At 38.7% G+C, this 16,951-nt stretch overlaps 2 long non-coding RNA genes across 2 annotated transcripts in view; both read left to right on the top strand.

The window, feature by feature from the left end:
- Nucleotides 1–150: 150 nt before the first annotated feature.
- Nucleotides 151–12,644, top strand: LOC115063813. The gene is made up of 3 exons (XR_003843673.1): nt 151–215; nt 12,139–12,182; nt 12,391–12,644. It is a non-coding gene; the product is annotated as an uncharacterized LOC115063813 (long non-coding RNA).
- Nucleotides 12,645–14,693: 2,049 nt separating this feature from the next.
- LOC115063812 overlaps nt 14,694–16,951 on the top strand; it is a 34,913-nt gene continuing 32,655 nt past the window's right edge. Inside the window, exon 1 of the long non-coding RNA XR_003843672.1 lies at nt 14,694–14,784. This is a non-coding gene — a long non-coding RNA (uncharacterized LOC115063812). The remainder of the gene's footprint in view (nt 14,785–16,951) is intronic.

Genomic DNA, 16,951 nt, shown 5'->3' with positions numbered 1-16,951 from the left:
CCAACCAATCGCCCAAGAGCACCACCCACCGAGCGACTGTTCGTTGGCTAAAGTGGCCGTCAAGTAGTTACGTCACGCGGCAGCCAGGAGGGGCGGGGCAGAACGCTCGCCTTGGCTGCGGGAGTGAGTGTGAGTGTGAGAGCAAGAACAGCCCGCAGGTCCCGAGGCGCTTGCAGGGGACTCTGCCGCGGAAAGTTCCCAGTCCCCAGCCGCAGGTAATGGGCAGGGAATAAGAGAGGTTCCCCTGTTTGCATCAGCAAATACGAAAACATAATAGCAACAGCTGCGGTAGCCTCTCCAAGGAGCGGGGTTTCCAGTGACGCTAACATTCTTTTTTCCTTTAAGGTGTTTTCCCTCCTGCTGATCGTGGAAAGAAATCACCAAGAAGAGGGGAAAGTTGCCCTGGGGCCGGTAGTCATGTAGGGGTTACCAAAGCAAGGGACTCTGGCAGAGATGCGCGCGGACAATTTAAATGCGGGCAGAAAATGGCATGTGTCAATCAAAGCTAGAGGGTCAGAAGGGGAGGTGTGGGGAGGATAGACCAGGCTGAAAAGGGAGTGCGGAGGTGAATTCCCCCTAAAGCGGAGGGATTCAGACCAAGGGACTTGGGGCGACAGCTCCTATAGACGGGCAGATGGTTGGACGTCTACCCACCTAAATGTCTACCCACAAAATGCTTGCTTAGTAAATTAACTCGTTTGGGGACATTGCTTCGAACTGTGAGTACCCCAGTCAAGGACTGGGGGCTTCTTTATAGTTTATGCATGGGAGCCCGCCATCGTCAAACCCACTCTAGGGCACGGGAGCCAGCACCACCCATCACAGCGAGGCGCTAGCAATATCCCTGCGCCTCGCCTGGCCCCGCGCCAGGCAGCAGTGGCGAGCGCGGGCTTTTATTTTCTTTTCTTCTTTCGCCTGATTTCTGTTTTAATTATTAATTTTTCTTTTACCATTGGTAATCCATCCCCGCCTCCATAACTAGAGGGGGTGTGGGAAGAAGGTACATGCCCAGCCCGGAGACAGCTCTCTGGAGAATGACCGTGGGGTGGCCGCGAGGGCGGGCGGGCGGGCGGGCAGGGCGGTGCACACGCACACGGGGGATCGAGTGTGCACCGCTGCGGGAATCCACCGGCACGTTTGCACATTCCTGGTACTGGCACTCGTCCTCGCTGGCGGGCGGCAAGCTTGAGTTCGGTGCGAATCCCTGGGGAGCAGTCCCGGGATTCTGAGCCGCGCGCCTGACTAGCCATGGGTATCCACACGCCCAGTTCCCGGGAAGTTATAAGGCGGCGGGAACGAACTCTCCGCTGCTGGGAGAGCGCTCTGAATGCCTGTCCTTCAAGGATAAATATCGAAGAATACGTTTTAATACTAATCAACATGCTGCCCGCAAGGAATAGGTTGTTTATTTTCCGGCGGAGCCGTTTAAGCCAAAGACTAGAATGACTCCCTAGAGGCTTCCCGGTAATGAATGACCCGGAGTAACGCTACAGCAACCGGAGGGAAAGAATGGTACTACCCCTCCCCCTATACTGCCCCCCCCCCCGCGCCCGCAAGGTACGCTACAGTGCCTTCTGGAAAGAAATTAGGAGTGCGCGTCCCCACGCGTGATTGACAGCGAGGCATGCTCTGACCACTCCGGAGAGTCCGTGTCAAACCGCCTGTTCCCCTACCCCTACCACTTGCCTCTTGCCGAGAGATGGGTTCTACCTTTAAGAGGGTAGGTGGAAAAGGAGCCAGCAAACATGGCTAAGCCTTTTCCAGCTGCAGTGAATTGACCATCCGCCAAAACCAAACCGCTGCAGTTTAAAATGATTTTAGCGTCACGTCTGCGGCGGAGAATGAAGCGGCAGAGCAGAAAAGGGACCTGTGGATCAATGAAAAGGGGCTCAGAGTGTATCCGAATATTAATATACTGTGGCCATCTGTGCTTGCCGCCCCTCCCCCTCCCTACAGATCTACAACATTAAAATGCAATTTTTCTAGCTCCTCAAGCTGACTGATTCGAAACCCCGGGCCTTAAAAAAAAAAAAAAATCCAAACGCGACGGTAATGCTTTAATGTGTTTATTTGTATGAACGGAACACTTGTGTGTCTGCATGTTTTCGTGTGAGAGACACGCTGCGGAATGACAGTGCAGATGTGCTGGCGGAGGTTTGTGTCTCGGAAAGGAGCTTGAAGTTCGAGCTGACTTAGGGCGTTTGCAGAACGCCGGCGAGCTTGCCGAGGTGGAGATGAGAACATGAAGAGATGGCCAGATTTCCCTGTAAATAATCAGTGCATCCACTGTAACACTTGAGCCGCTTTTTTTTTTCGCTTTTTTTTTTTTTTTTTTTTTTAAATGGTGGCAGCTGTGTTTGAATGGGGGACCATTTCCAGAAACGTGGGTTGCAGGCGTCTCCTAGCGGCGAAAGCAGCATAGGGCAAGTGAAACAATTTTGCTGTGGAGCCCGCCTTTGTAGGGTTTGCCTGTTGGGGGCTCTGCTGGATTCTGCAGGTCACGGAGGCCGGAATCCAGGCCACCAACGCAAAGCCAGGCTTTGCCACCGGTCCTGCCTCGCTGACTTTTTTGGTCTCTGAGGTGCCATCCCCTGGACTATAGGGGTGACAGTGGGGTTTTCCTAGCCAAATAAAAGCGACCCAGGCCCTCTAACCTCCCTGAGAAAACTCAAACCAAGGAGGATTGCAAGGGCAGTTTGCTCGCATCGAGCATATGCAGGTGAGCATTATAATAAAGTCTTTGAAAGAAACCAATCCTGTGATCTTGAACTCAAAAACAGTACTTAAATTTTTCTTTCAAAAATGCCTTTTGAGCTAAACATGTATGTTTTCTGCCTTAGAAGCAATTAGGCAAATACTTTCCCCCTCCACCCTTTCATAATCTTTCCTTGTTTACCCTTCTTTGAATCCTAGTGTTTAGTGAAGTCAGTTATAGACCAGGCAATCTGGGGGAGGGAGCAGCTTCTTTGAAGTGCAGGCGGGCTTTGTCCCTGGGCTCTGCATTACAGCTGTGGGAGAAGCAAACCTGAGCCTGCAATCTTCCTCCCCCCATCCTCTGAGCCCAAGGAGCACCAGCGGTCTATTCCATAACAAACTGCATTCCTGGACAGGGGAGAGAAAGGTGTTTAATCATTTGTAAAGAGATTATAAAAATCAGTTTTCATGAAAATCTCGGGTTATATGTGAATGTGCTAGCTTTTTTTGTTTGTTTCTAAGTGAGGCAGAACAGAAGTAAGAAGGCACCAAGGATCACCAAGAGCATGGAAACTAAATAATAGGGTGGCTTTATTGTCTGCACCTCTTACTGGAGAGGGCAGGAGAGACAGGTTTGTTAACTAGCTTTTGGATAAACGAATGTTTGCCTTGATTTAATATGACTGCGAAGCAATCTGTTTTAAAATCCTCTTATTATTGCACTGTGCTCAGAACTTTGAGAAAAAGTGAATCTGATGTTCTGCCATTTTTTTTTTTTCTCTAGGAATTGGAAGGGATGCTTCCAAATGCACCAGTAAGGAAGGTTTGAAACATTAGGTAGGACCAGGATTGAATTGGACGGGTTCCTGCATGGGCCACTTTTACTCCCATCTCATAGTGTAAACAATGTAGCTACATGTTTTACAGATAGCCAAGAACTAGGTCCACACACACACACTCTAGATAAACACAACTTCATAGGAAAGCAAGCAAATCTTTGGAACTAAGCTCACAAACAGCGATAGCTCTTAAAGCACACTTATAGCAAAAGGGGGAGTATGGATTGGAGCATTTGAAAACAATTGGTATTGTATTCTACTACAGATATTTGAGTGAGTAGTAACTGTCTAAGGCTCTGAAGCAAATAGAGAACAAACCAGGAAATGCTTATCCTTGGGACTGGATATGCCAGGTTGTGTACTAAGTTCTACTGTCTTGATACTCAAAGTAGAAATGTACAACTGTATATTGTTTCAGCTAGTAAGTATTGGCATGGCTTCACATTGCAGTGTCTTTTCATTCATCCTACAGGGCCAGTATTTTGTTAAACTCTAAACAGTGAATTAAAAGCACTGGATGGGCTGAAGCAAGCCTCTAATGCAAAATGACAAATTGCACTTAAGCAATACATGAGCAAGAAAATGATTTATGGATTTTTACAATGGTCTGAGCAAATGAAAGCCACATGAATTATACATCCTAATGCTTCAGATATCATTTTCTAATAATACATTTTCAGTTCACATACCATACTCTCTTTACTATAAGAGAAATTGATCAGGGGTATTTTTAAATTAGCCAAAGTCTTTGGATACTGTTGCAAAAGATGTAGGGATGTATACTTTCCCTTGATTTGAGGATGGGGAACTAATAAACACCAAACAAACATTTTTGCCATATCCTTACACATTGTTGTTAGGAGGAGGAAACAACATTTTGAACATTTGTGCTGTATCATCATATTTCAAAAGGGAAGCAACAGCTCTTACTTTGAATGGCAATTTTCATTCCTTTTGTCCCTTTTTCTGGAAAAAAAATCAAATTCATTACTTCATCTTGCCCTTTTCTCCCATTGTGCTGGATATTGAAAAGTCTGATTTCTTTAAAATGTCTCTTGGTCTCTCCATATTTTCTTTATCCTATTTTTTATGATAAAAATTCTTTAGTGCATTGGAAACATATGTGAGCTAATGAAACTGTCCTGCAACTCCTTGTGAGCAAAACATACCCCAGGAGCTGCCTCCAGTGATTTTAAGAATCATATAAACCTTTATATGGTAATAGTATTTTGATTTTGAAAACTTAAAATATTTTGTTCCATTTGAGATGTGATTAGCAATGACTTGAAGCATTTTCATTTAACTCTTTGTGACTTTGGAGTGGGTCTTTCTTGGTGTCATATGCCATCATAAGTGAAGGCAGTGCCTTTGCTGGGCTGCATACTTAACCAAAGCAAACTGCTAATCAGACAGAGACCTCTAGGGGCACATTATTAAGATTCATCTGAATCACCAGTATCCTTTAAATAAAGGAGAGAAAAGAAAGAAAAGAAAAAGAAACAATAATAACAGAAAAGAAAACACTGAATCCCACTTTTTGCCTTCCACAACATTAATAACCACTCTTACTAAAAGATTACTGAAATCAATGAAGTTATTAGGATTGTAAATAAGAACTACAAGGCATCAGATTTTAAAAGCCAGCTGTGCCACTAACAGGGAGATGTGTAGATTTTACTGATGGGACCCAGAGGCAGAAAATGAAGCTTCAAACACTGGGGTCGATACAGAACAATTTCAAAAATTAATTGCAAGTCTTGATTAAGTTTATATGAGCAAGAAAGAAATTCAGAAAGAGCCCCGCCTCTCTCTTCCCCAGTGGCCTGAGTTCTCATTTGACACAGATAGAAATCCAGCTTGGTCCAAGCACTTGCTAAGGAAGTATAAATTGTTTTCTTAGGGGAAGTCCCTTGATCTTACAGATAGAGAATAAGATGACTCAAATTGTGATTGAGGTTATAAACCATACAGCTCTGTTCTGAATCATTTGAAAATAATCTTAGAGATGGGCTGTATGGAAATAATATCCAAAGTGGCTTCAGAATTGCATTAATAATTATAATTACAACAATAAATCGTAACACAGAGTGAATCTAATATTTCAATAAAAAGATCCCTCAGTTTCACTGACTTGTTAGTGAAATTCATTATATAAAGAAACCTTTAACCTGCACTATCCTATTTAAATGGGTTAGCAATGAACTATATTCTACAATGCTTTATTTCGCTGAGTTTTTTGTGGATATTTAGATGAATGTAACTAATTATTTTTTTGAAAAGTACAGTTATTTATTTGTACTTCTCAGATTCTGGAGCTGTATCCAGCCCTCTGTTTTAGACAAGGCCGAAAGGATGATTATATGTTAAAGAAGTCATGAAACTACCTTTCAAATCTAGGTTTTTTGATATTTCTGTCCAGGATCATTTTACTATCACATAATATCTGAAATTTTTTTTTTGGAATTTTGAGGTATGGTCTCACTATGTTGTCCAGAGTGGCCTGAAACTCACTAAGTGGACCAGGCTATACTGAAACTCCATCTGCCTCTGCCTTCCAGGGGCGAGTATCAAAGGCATATGCCCATATGCCTAGCCAACCCCATGGTATTCCCAAAGCCCATCTGGGTGAGTGAAATTCATGGTGAGATTTTTTTTTAAGCATTTTGAATTTAGTTATGCATGTTATTCATGTGTTGAACTGATTTCTGTTCTAATCCTACCCTAGTGAGAAACAGCTAACACGTCAATGAATTTAGTTATGAGGAATTCAAAGAGGCGTTTAAAAAAATGTATCACTGTATCAAATGTGAATATATTTTCTTATAAGAGAAAGGGATTATAAGTAGCTAGTTTCTTCTTATGAGATATGGCTGACAGGAGAATCATATATTTTAAAGAAAAAAAATAGAAATTGATGAGGCAAAAAGTTCCCAAAAGAAACCATCTCTGGTTCATCTATTATTGAAAATTATCAGGTTGACCAATTGCCTTGGTGATATATTTTTCTTTTGTTTCCTCAGTTCATCATACATTAAAAGAAAAAAAAAGAGATAGACTAGCTTTAAAGGATACAAATCCTGGTGTTAACTTTGTATATATTTGTAGAATAGTCTATAATTTGAAAATGCAAGTATATTTTGTATAAAGACATTCATGCTTTATTTTGCAGTAATTTCTTCAATTATGCTTTAAAAACATTTATGAAGAAAATGTGAAAATTAAATTTATTTATTGTAAAATTTCAAAATTTATTTGATCCAGGAAAATAAAATAACAATTATAAATTTGAAAAGAAAAGTGTAATCAAAGAAGGAATGTTTTCATGATGCAGTCATGGTATGTGATGTTTCCAGTAATTTACTTGGTATGAAATAACAAGGAAAAAGGAATCATGTTTTCTGTAGAAATATACTCAGAAAGTTAGAATATGAACAGTGTGGATTTTGGACTGAGTTATACATCTTCTCAGTTCTGATGCCCTTTGATCTGTTGTGGAAGATGATATGGCACATTACAAAGATGAGAGCCTTAGGAACAGAAATGGTTCCTTGATTCTTCAAATATTTGAACTTCACCAAACTACTTAACTTCTTTGAAGTCTCTTAATGTTTTACCTCCCAAATGCCTCTGAAAATGTGATGATATGTAGATTGTGAGTCTTAATCTGAAACGACACATGAAAAATAATTGTAAAGGCACACAGAAGAGTCCCTACACATGCTATGAGTAAATAAATTTGTGTTGAATCTACTATCCCATACACTGATATTACCTGAGGAAAACGGAAGTCAGTCTTTCCAAGGATATTCCGTTTCTCTTCATTAAACAGGCCCCCAACTGACTTCTATTGTGTATGTTTCTCAGGAAATTATCATATGATTATGGAGGCTACATAACAATAATAAAAGAATAAGTTGATGCTAGTTAAATATTACCTTTAAACCATGAAAATCAGTCAGAAGCCATTTTCAAAAATGCCGTATTTCATATTTATATTGCTTTCCTCTGAAAAACTTTAAGATCTCCTTAAGTTCACATTTTTACAATGAACCTGATAGTGTACGTATTAAAACATTCATTTTGATAGGGAGATAGTTAATTGTTGAACTAAATTATTTTATTATGCTTATATTTGTTGATATTTTAATATTATGGTACTCTACTGTTTTTAAATATTCATTTGTATTCTAATTCATTTGCTGTCTAGTATTTAAAATTCTCAATATTAAAAACATATTGGTCAGAAAAGATAATCTGATAAAATAAAACTAGTTCACAAATGCCTACTTATCCACTTTCAAAAGCAGGTATGTTTGACTTTCTTTTGGGGAATTGCCTTATCACATTCTGGATGCTACTGATCATAATAGTGATCTAATTAACAACATGCCATAACTAAAACAAAGACTCAAAATATGGACTGTAGCTATTGTCATGAAAATGCTCAGTTCTGAGAGAATGGTAATGTTAGTCATAGAAATATGTCTTATGGACCCCCACAATCAGTCTGATAATTTGTAAATTACACATATGTATGAAAGAGTTGGGCAATTGTAATAGGAAAATATTAAAACATAATTACTATCAACACTGCATGAATAGCAAAGATCAAATACAATACATCAAGAAGGCGTTTCTTGAGAAGAGCAACATGCTGGGTGGTGGTGGCACACGCCTTTAATCCCAGCAACTGGGAGGCAGAGGCAGGCAGATTTCTGAGTTCGAGGCCAGCCTGGTCTACAAAGTGAGTTCCAGGACAGCCAGGGGTACACAGAGAAACCCTGTCTTGAAAACAAACAAACAAACAAAAAATCCAGAGAGAGAGAGAGAGAGAGAGAGAGAGAGAGAGAGAGAGAGAGAGAGAGAGAGAAGCAACTTTTGTGGTTTCAAAGGAAGTTGTGCCCCACAATGGCAGAAAGAAGTAAACAGAATCAAATTAGTGCCCTTTGCACCACTGAAGTAAAGTGGAGAAAAGAGCAAGCTTTTCTGGAGTGATCAGCACAGCCAGTCAGTCCTTCATTTGAGGCAGTATCCTGACCTTGGACCCACCTCCTTAAGTCTATGGGGTCAGCCGACCTCAATTGTGCCTCTTTGTGTTTAGTCCCTCCCACAAGGCTATTCTCCATATGACCAAATGTAATGACAGGGGTGGTAGGTGAGATTTTTGTTCAACACACACTGATTATTGGTTTTGGTACACTGTGGATTAAGAGCCCACATTCTGTTTTAAGATTCTGACAAAATCTGAGATTATTATCCTGTTCATGAGTGTCTTTGGGATGTTTGGCAACTGTTGCTACTTTTATAGCAGAGTGATAATTGCTGATTTTCCAAAACCTACATCCTTTTCTGACATAATGCCCAGAGAAGCATCTAATTCAATCAGACAGACAAGCATTAAGCTAGACAGTATGAAAGAAAGAGAAGTATTGTTTAAACCTATAGACTCCAAGTAGCATTTACTTGCATAAAAATTAACTGAATTATTGGATACTTAACTTTTAACATATATTATTTTTATATTGTGAGATAGTTTTGGCTATTATAGTTAATTACATTAGCAATGCTTTTTTAAAATAATGCATATTTGGTAAGGAGCTTTATAAGTTAATAATTTCAGATAAACCTCATGTGAACTAAAAAAGATATCTGCCATACAAGTGTGTTAAAACCAGATGATCTCTCTATTGTTAAAATCATTTATTTTTATTGTGTCTCTTTATTACCTGCATGCAGTTCCCATGGAAGCCAGAAGAGGGTGTTGGATCCACTTGAACTGCAGTTATTTTGTTTTATAATTTTCAAACACAGATCAGGGCTAAGTTAAAAGAAAATTCAATTTGCTTCATCTATTCAAAGCAATGTCTGGAACAGTAAGGTAGAAGTGTACATGCTAGTTTCTAGCCTCAGTGTTCTTCATTTTTCTGAAAGAAGATTTTTACAATTCAAAAAGGCACACACACACACACACACACACACACACACACACACACACACGCCCCTACACCACAGTCCTGTGAGTATGATGAACAGTGACAGTTTTATTTTGTAACCCCCCAATCATATATCATTTAGATATTATGATACTTGGATGTTATTTTTAATTAGTTAAAAATTGTTTATTTGATGATGTTTTGAGACAGTTTTTTTTTGTGTGTGTGTGTAGCCCCAACTGTCCTTGAACTCACTAGCATAGCCTAGAATTCACAGAGATCTGCCTGCTTCTACCTCCCAACTACTGGGATCAAATGTCTGCACCACCATTGCCAGCAGAAACTTGGAAATTCTTATTTTTGTAGTTCAGTTATGACTATTATACTCTCAATATAAAAGATTATCCTAAAAGTTCATAGACAGATAGCCTGGGGTATTAAGAATAATGCTCGTGTTTAAATGATTTAAAAAAACATAAGTAATAAATTACTTATGAAAAAGAAGATTCATAGCTAACCTACATTTTCACTGTAAAGTAAGTGAATTTGTGAAACGTACTAATTCACAAGAAAATCCAGACTTTCCTATTTGTCCAAGTTTGGTTAATTTTAACAGAGAAGTTCAGGAAAATTATGGAAAGCTTAGATTTTACTTTGTAGAACATGAGCAAATGAATTCCAGATGGGTTTGACCACCAATTAAAACACTTAACTATGGACCAAATAAATTTTTATAGTACTAAATAGTATAAAAATCTTAGACATGTTTCTTTAGTATTTAATAGATTTTTCTTTTTTCTTTTTTATTGTTGTTTTTTTATTACTTTTATTTTTTCAGTCCAGTCTTTGCCTCCCTCCCTGTCTGCCCTCCCACAGTTCCTCATTCCATTCCTCCTACCCCCTATCTCCAAGAGGATGCCTCCCCATGCCTGCTGCCATGCCTCCCCACTCCCTGGGGTCCCAAGTCTCTTGAAAGTTAGGTGTATCAGACATGTTTCTTTTTTATATATAGACAATGACAATATATATTTTATTTTGGGTTGATGGAAATACTTAACAGTATTATGAAAGGTGGGAATACGCTTTGACACTAAGAGCACTTCTAGCTGTCCCCTAGGCTCTTTGCTCGGTTTCAGTTTCAAGCTCAGACATGATAGGTCACAACCACCTAGAATTCCAGTTTCAGGGCATTTGACACCCTTTTCTGGCCTATAGGGCCACTTTATGCATATTGTATACTTGCATATGTGTAGCTAAAACATTCACGCATACTAGTAAAATTATAAAGAAAGTCATGAGGCCTCAAACCCGTAAGAACTATAAGCAACTAAGACACAGAAATGCTTAGAAGAGGAGAGAAGATCGTCCCAGGGAAGAGCACACCAGCTGGTTAGTCAGTATAATTTAGCCAGCTTTGAAATCATTTTTGAGAGTAACGGTACACATACTGAGCCAGTTATATTTAAGAATATATGTTTATACACATACGTGCATCTAGCAACAATTAATTCAAAAAAGGAGCCCTGAATTTGAAAGAGAAGTAGTAGTATATGGCAGGAATTGGAGTGAAAAGGGGATTAGAGCAAATGATGTCATTCTAGTATCATTGAAATAAATTGATCAATACATACAAGAGGTAATTAAAATAATATTTTAAAAATAATACAATTATTTTTCATTTTAAGCTATTTACAATTTTTAATGATTATATTCTCTGAGACAGTAGGCTAAATTATATTTTTTTTTTCTGCCCCCTTTCCCTCTCAGGTACCTCCCTCCCTCCCCTCTTATGGTTGTTTTCTTCTCCCTCCTAAGTGGGACTGAGGCATCCTCACTTGGGCCCTTCAGCTTGTTGACCTTTCTGAGTTTTGTGGATTGTATCTTGGGTATTCTGCACTTGCTTTTTGGCTAATATCCACTTATTATTGAATATATACCATGCATGTCCTTTTGGGACTGAGTTACCTCATTCAGGATGATATTTTCTAGTTCCATCAATTTACCTGCTAAACTCAGGATGTGCTCGCTCCTAATAGCTGAATAGTATTCCATTGTGTAAATGAATCACATTTTCTATATCCATTCTTCTGTCGTGGGACATATGGGTTGTTTCCAGCTTCTGACTATCACAAATAAGGCCACTATGAACATAGTGGAACACTATGGCAAAGTCGGCATGGTGGGGCATATTTTGGGTATGTTCCCAAGAGTGGTATAGTTGGGTCATCAGGTAGATCTATTTCCAATTTTCTGAGGAACTTCCAGATTGATTTCCAAAGTGGGTGTACCAGTTTGCAATCCTAGCAGCAATGAAGGAGTGTTCCTCTTTCTCCATATCCTCGCCAACATGTGTTGTCACCTGAGGTTTTGATCTTAGCCATTCTGATTGGTGCAAGATGGAAAACTCAGGGATATTTTGATTTGCATTTTTCTGGTCACTAAAAACTTTGAACATTTCTTTAGGTGCTTCTCAGCCATTTGAGATTCCTCTGTTGTGAATTTTCGGTTTAGTTCTATACACCATTTTTTGATTGGGTTGTTTGGGTTATTTGGTAGATAGCTTCTTGAGTTCTTTATATATTTTGGATATTAGGCCTCCATCAGATGGGAGGTTAGTCAACCCAATCTTTAGGTTGCCGACTTGTCTTATTGTCTATGTCTTTGCCTTGCAGAAGATTTTTATTTTTGGTTGATTCCTGCTGTCTACTCCTCTTGGGTAAGTTTGCTTCTTTTTGTTCTAGAGCTCTCAGGTGTGCTGTGAAGTTGTTAGTGTAAGATCTCTCCAGGTTTTTACGAGGGAACTTAGTGCTATGAATTTTCCTCTTAGTACTGCTATCATTGTGTCCTATAAGTTTGAGAATGATGTGTCAACATTTTCATTAAATTCCAGGAATTCTTTAATCAGACATGTTTCTTAAATCCAGGGTTAACTGTTAGCTTTTCACAGCTACACTGGAAAGCAAGAAGGGAATCCAAACCTAACCAAATGAAGCCAAATACCTCAAAATATGTGAAATGTATAAAGCGAAAACGATGTGTTTCTGATATGAGACACTGAGTGAAGAGAAGTTCTCTCCTGGGTATCATGCTGGATGGCCCTTCTCACTTACCTGCTGCTGCAGAACTTGATGACAGAGGGAGATACAAAAAAGGAGATGGGAAGCCTCACAATGTGGAACAGTCTCTCTCCCTGGCAAGTAAATCCCTTTGGCCTCAATACAGAAGGATACGATGAAACTCTGAGTCTTTTAATAAAATGTCAACAGAATTTCTCTCCTTTTTTTTTTTTTTTTTTTTGTTAGTTAACTTTGTTATGTGGCAATTCCTTGCACATACGTAATTGGGTACTGAATTTCCAGAGATGCTAGACTTGGACATTAACATCCAGTGGAGTCTCAGACTCCATGGTGAGACATTTTATGAAACTGTGCTTGATGTTTCTGACATTCATCAGTGATTGTGACCAAATTGTCTATTGGCTGGAATTCTCAATAGTGGGATTTTTATAGTGATCTGCATCTTCTTTATTTGATTAAGTACATGTTTATCTCTGTGTAAGACACATATGGTGGCTACATTCATGTCAGACTTGCCATAGATCAAGATAATGCTTTACCCATAGCATATGACTTGGTTACTTAAAGAACCCCATTGATTTTTATGATAATTAGTGCCACCAATAACGTCCTATGAAGCTGGGAATCACAAATATTTCATAATTCTTTTAATAGCATGGCAGAATCAAGCTAAGCTAATATGAGAAAACTGAAGTTACAAATTAAAATATTTTTTCCTGCAAAAAAGAAAAAATCCTTCTTTCTTCCTCAAAATTTATAGTTTGGGTTTAGCTGGTCATAAACACAGAGTTCTCAGGATGTGTGTCAGGGATAAGCACAACTAGCTTACACCAAACATTCTTAAAAATATCAGACTCCACAATGGTAATTAGTCATTATTGTGTTACTGTAGACGATCAATCCAATTTAGTATTTCTTATGCTCAACATAAAGTAATACTAAAGAGTTTAAGATCTGGTTTGATTCTTAGGTTGCTGACTGTAAGAACACCTTAATTTCTGTCTTCATTTTCAAATCAAACTCATAAATCCGGAGACAATTTTGACAGGTCAAACCAGGAATGTAATGAGTCGTAAAATGTTTTTAGTTTGATACCTGTAAATTACATAAACAAGAAGTAATAAAGCTAAGGTGTTTAACATCTACTGACTATCATGGTGACAAAGCTGTAAGTGACTGCTGTTTACCCTGTCTCTTTGGAGTTTTGTTATGTTCAGATGCCTTTGTGAAACTGCTTCTATCTGAGAAGGAGGAGTTGCCATTCAGCAAGTAGTAGGTGGCACTGTGTGTGGCAGAGTCCGACGCGTTACACCATGAGGACATTCATCTTTGTTGGATCTTTGTTTTTAACCTGGGGCTTCGTACGAGCTAAGAATATACTTTAAATTCAACATATCCCAGCTGTGGTTGGCAACTGTATGTTTAATGGTATTATAGGCACTGCCTTATAACATTAGCCAACAAAAAATGAAGAGAAGGGGAGGGAGGAAAAAATGGTCACACACAATTTCTCTGTGTTAATGATATGTATTTTAAATATCAGCTTTTTTTTTCTGGAAATAATTTTTAGAAACTTTACTAAATACTTTCAAAAGTGAATGCAGATATATCAGGAAAAGCTGTTTCACCAGTCAGCAGACCTAATATTAAGGGAAAATTTAAAACAGTCACACATCATCAGTGATAGTTTCTTATCCAGTTTGTGTCACTGTTTAAAAGTTACAATGGAATTTATTTGGTTGGTCATTTATAAATGCACAGTCCCTACTAGTTTATTGCCTTAAATTCTGATAGCTCTGAAAGGTAGAAACATACTTCCTGTATTCTGTGTTCTCACACACAGCCTGAGATGATAAAGTTATATGATGGAAAGAAACAGAATAAACACTGAGATGATGATTGACAGCTATGGAGAGGCATCCCAAGAGACTAAGGTCGGCCTCTGGAAGAGTGCAAGGTGCCTCTGTCCTTCCAGATCACAGAACATATGCAAAGGTGTCAGGAAAGCCACTGGGAGGCTGATGGACAGGAAACATTGACAGGACTGAGTGAGACTTAGGCATAAATGCTGGGTTATATGTCCTGAAGTTTTTCATACTTCATTTTCTATATTGAATAATTTGAAATGTCTCTCTTCCTTCTCCTTTACAGTGAAGTCCTTCTGCCTAGTTCCCATTCCTTGTGAACAGAAGAGGACTGGAAATCTCTCCTCGCAGGACTGCATACTGTTATCTCTGAGAAGTAAGCAGTATTTACTTTCTTCTTACTTGTGTTTCCTTGAATGTGTTTTGCTCTTTTGATTTACCTTCTCATCACATTTGTTGTCACCGGAATCTTTGATCTTAGCCATTCTGACTGGTGTGAGGTGGAATCTCAGGTTTGTTTTGATTTGCATTTCCCTGATGACTACAGATGTTGAACATTTCTTTAGGTGCTTCTTGGCCATTCCATATTCCTAAGTTGAGAACTTTTTGTTTAGCTCTGTACCCCATTTTTAATAGGGTTATTTGATTCTCCATAGTCTAACTTCTTGAGTTCTTTGTATATTTTGCATACACAAAGTGCTCTATCAGATGTAGGACTGGTAAAGATGTTTTCCCAGTCTGTTGGTTGCCATTTTCTCCTATTGAAAAGTATCCTATAAACATACTCAAAGAAAAAGAAAAACACATGATCATCTCATTAGATGCTGAGAAAGCATTTGACAAAATCAAATACCCTTTCATGAAAAAAAGTCTTGGAAAGATCAGGAATTCAAGGCCCATACCTAAACATAATAAAAGCAATATAGAGCAAACCAGTAGTAAACTTCAAACTAAATGGAGAGAAACTTGAAACAATCCCACTAAAATCAGGGACTAGACAAGGCTGCCCACTCTTTCCCTACCAATTCAATATAGTACTTGATTACCTAGCCAGAGCTAGTAGAAAACAAAAGGAGGTCAAAATGATACAAATTGAAAAGGAAAAAGTCAATGTATCACTCTTTGCAGATGATAAGATATACTCAAATAACCCCAAACATTCCACCAGAGAACTCAGAAATATGAAAAACAACTTCAGCAAAGTACCAGGACATAAAATTAACTCAAACAAATCAGTGGCCTTTCTCTACACAAAGGATAAACAGGCTGAGAAAGAAATTAGGGAAACGACACTCAACACAATAGTCACAGACAATATAAAATATCTTGGTATGACCCTAACCACACAAGAGAAAGATCTGTATGACAAGAACTTCAAGTCTCTGAAGAAAGAAATTGAAGAACTCAGAAGATGGAAAGATCTCCTGTGCTCCTGGATTGGCAGGATTAATATAGTAAAAATGGCTATCCTGCCAAAAGCAATCTACAGATTCAATGCAATCCCCATCAAAATTCCAACACGATTCTTCACAGAGTTAGAAAGGGCAATTTGCAAATTCATTTGTAATAACAAAAAACCAAAGATAGCAAAAACTATTCTCAACAATAAAAGGACTTCTGGGGGAATCAGCATCCCTGACCTCAAGCTGTATTACAGAGCAATAGTGATAAAAACTATATAGTATTCGTACAGAGACAGGCAGGTAGATGGTGGGCTATAATTGAAGTCACAGAAATGAACCCACATACCTATGGTCACTTGATCTTTGACAAAGGAGCTAAAACCATCCAGTGGAAAAAAAAGATAGCATTTTCAACAAATAGTACTGGTTCAACTGGTGATCTGCATGCAGAAGAATACAAATAGATCCATTCCTATCTCCTTGTCGATGCTCATGCCCAAGTGGATCAAGGACCTCCACAGAAAACCAGATACACTGAAACTTATAGAAGACAAAGTGGGGAAAAGCCTCGAAGATATGGGCACAGGGGAAATTTTCCTGAACAGAACACCAATGGCTTATGCACTATGATCCACAATAGACAAATGGGACCTCATAAAATTGCAAAGTTTTATAGCCTTTTTGGCCACTTTTGATTTGCATGGGAGCTTTTATGTCTTAATTTTTTGCTTATATGTTTTGTTCCCATTTTTATGAGTTTCATTTGTTTGTGTGTGCATATTTCTTGGTGGTTTTGTTTGCGTTTTGAAAAAGAAAAGAGAAAAGAGAATAAGTTTGGGTGATAAGAGAGATAAAGAAAGTCTTTAAGGATATGGCGGAGGGGAAGATATGATCAAAATATATTGTATGAATTTTTCTTTAAAGAAAAATATCCATGTAATATTAAGCTTATACCATTGCCATATCTGATTTGCTGGAAATTTGTTTTTTTAATATGTGATTGGCACTTGGAACCTGTCATTCATCTCCTTATGTCCTTAAAGCCTATCACCTAGATATTTTTTAAATTATGAATGTGTTCATATGCGTTTCTTTTTCTCTCTCTCTCTCTCTCTCTCTCTCTCTCTCTCTCTCTCTCTC

Source organism: Mus pahari, chromosome 4, assembly GCF_900095145.1.
Source record: "Mus pahari chromosome 4, PAHARI_EIJ_v1.1, whole genome shotgun sequence".
NCBI lineage: Eukaryota > Metazoa > Chordata > Mammalia > Rodentia > Muridae > Mus > Mus pahari.
This window is presented reverse-complemented; position numbering and strand designations above follow the sequence as displayed.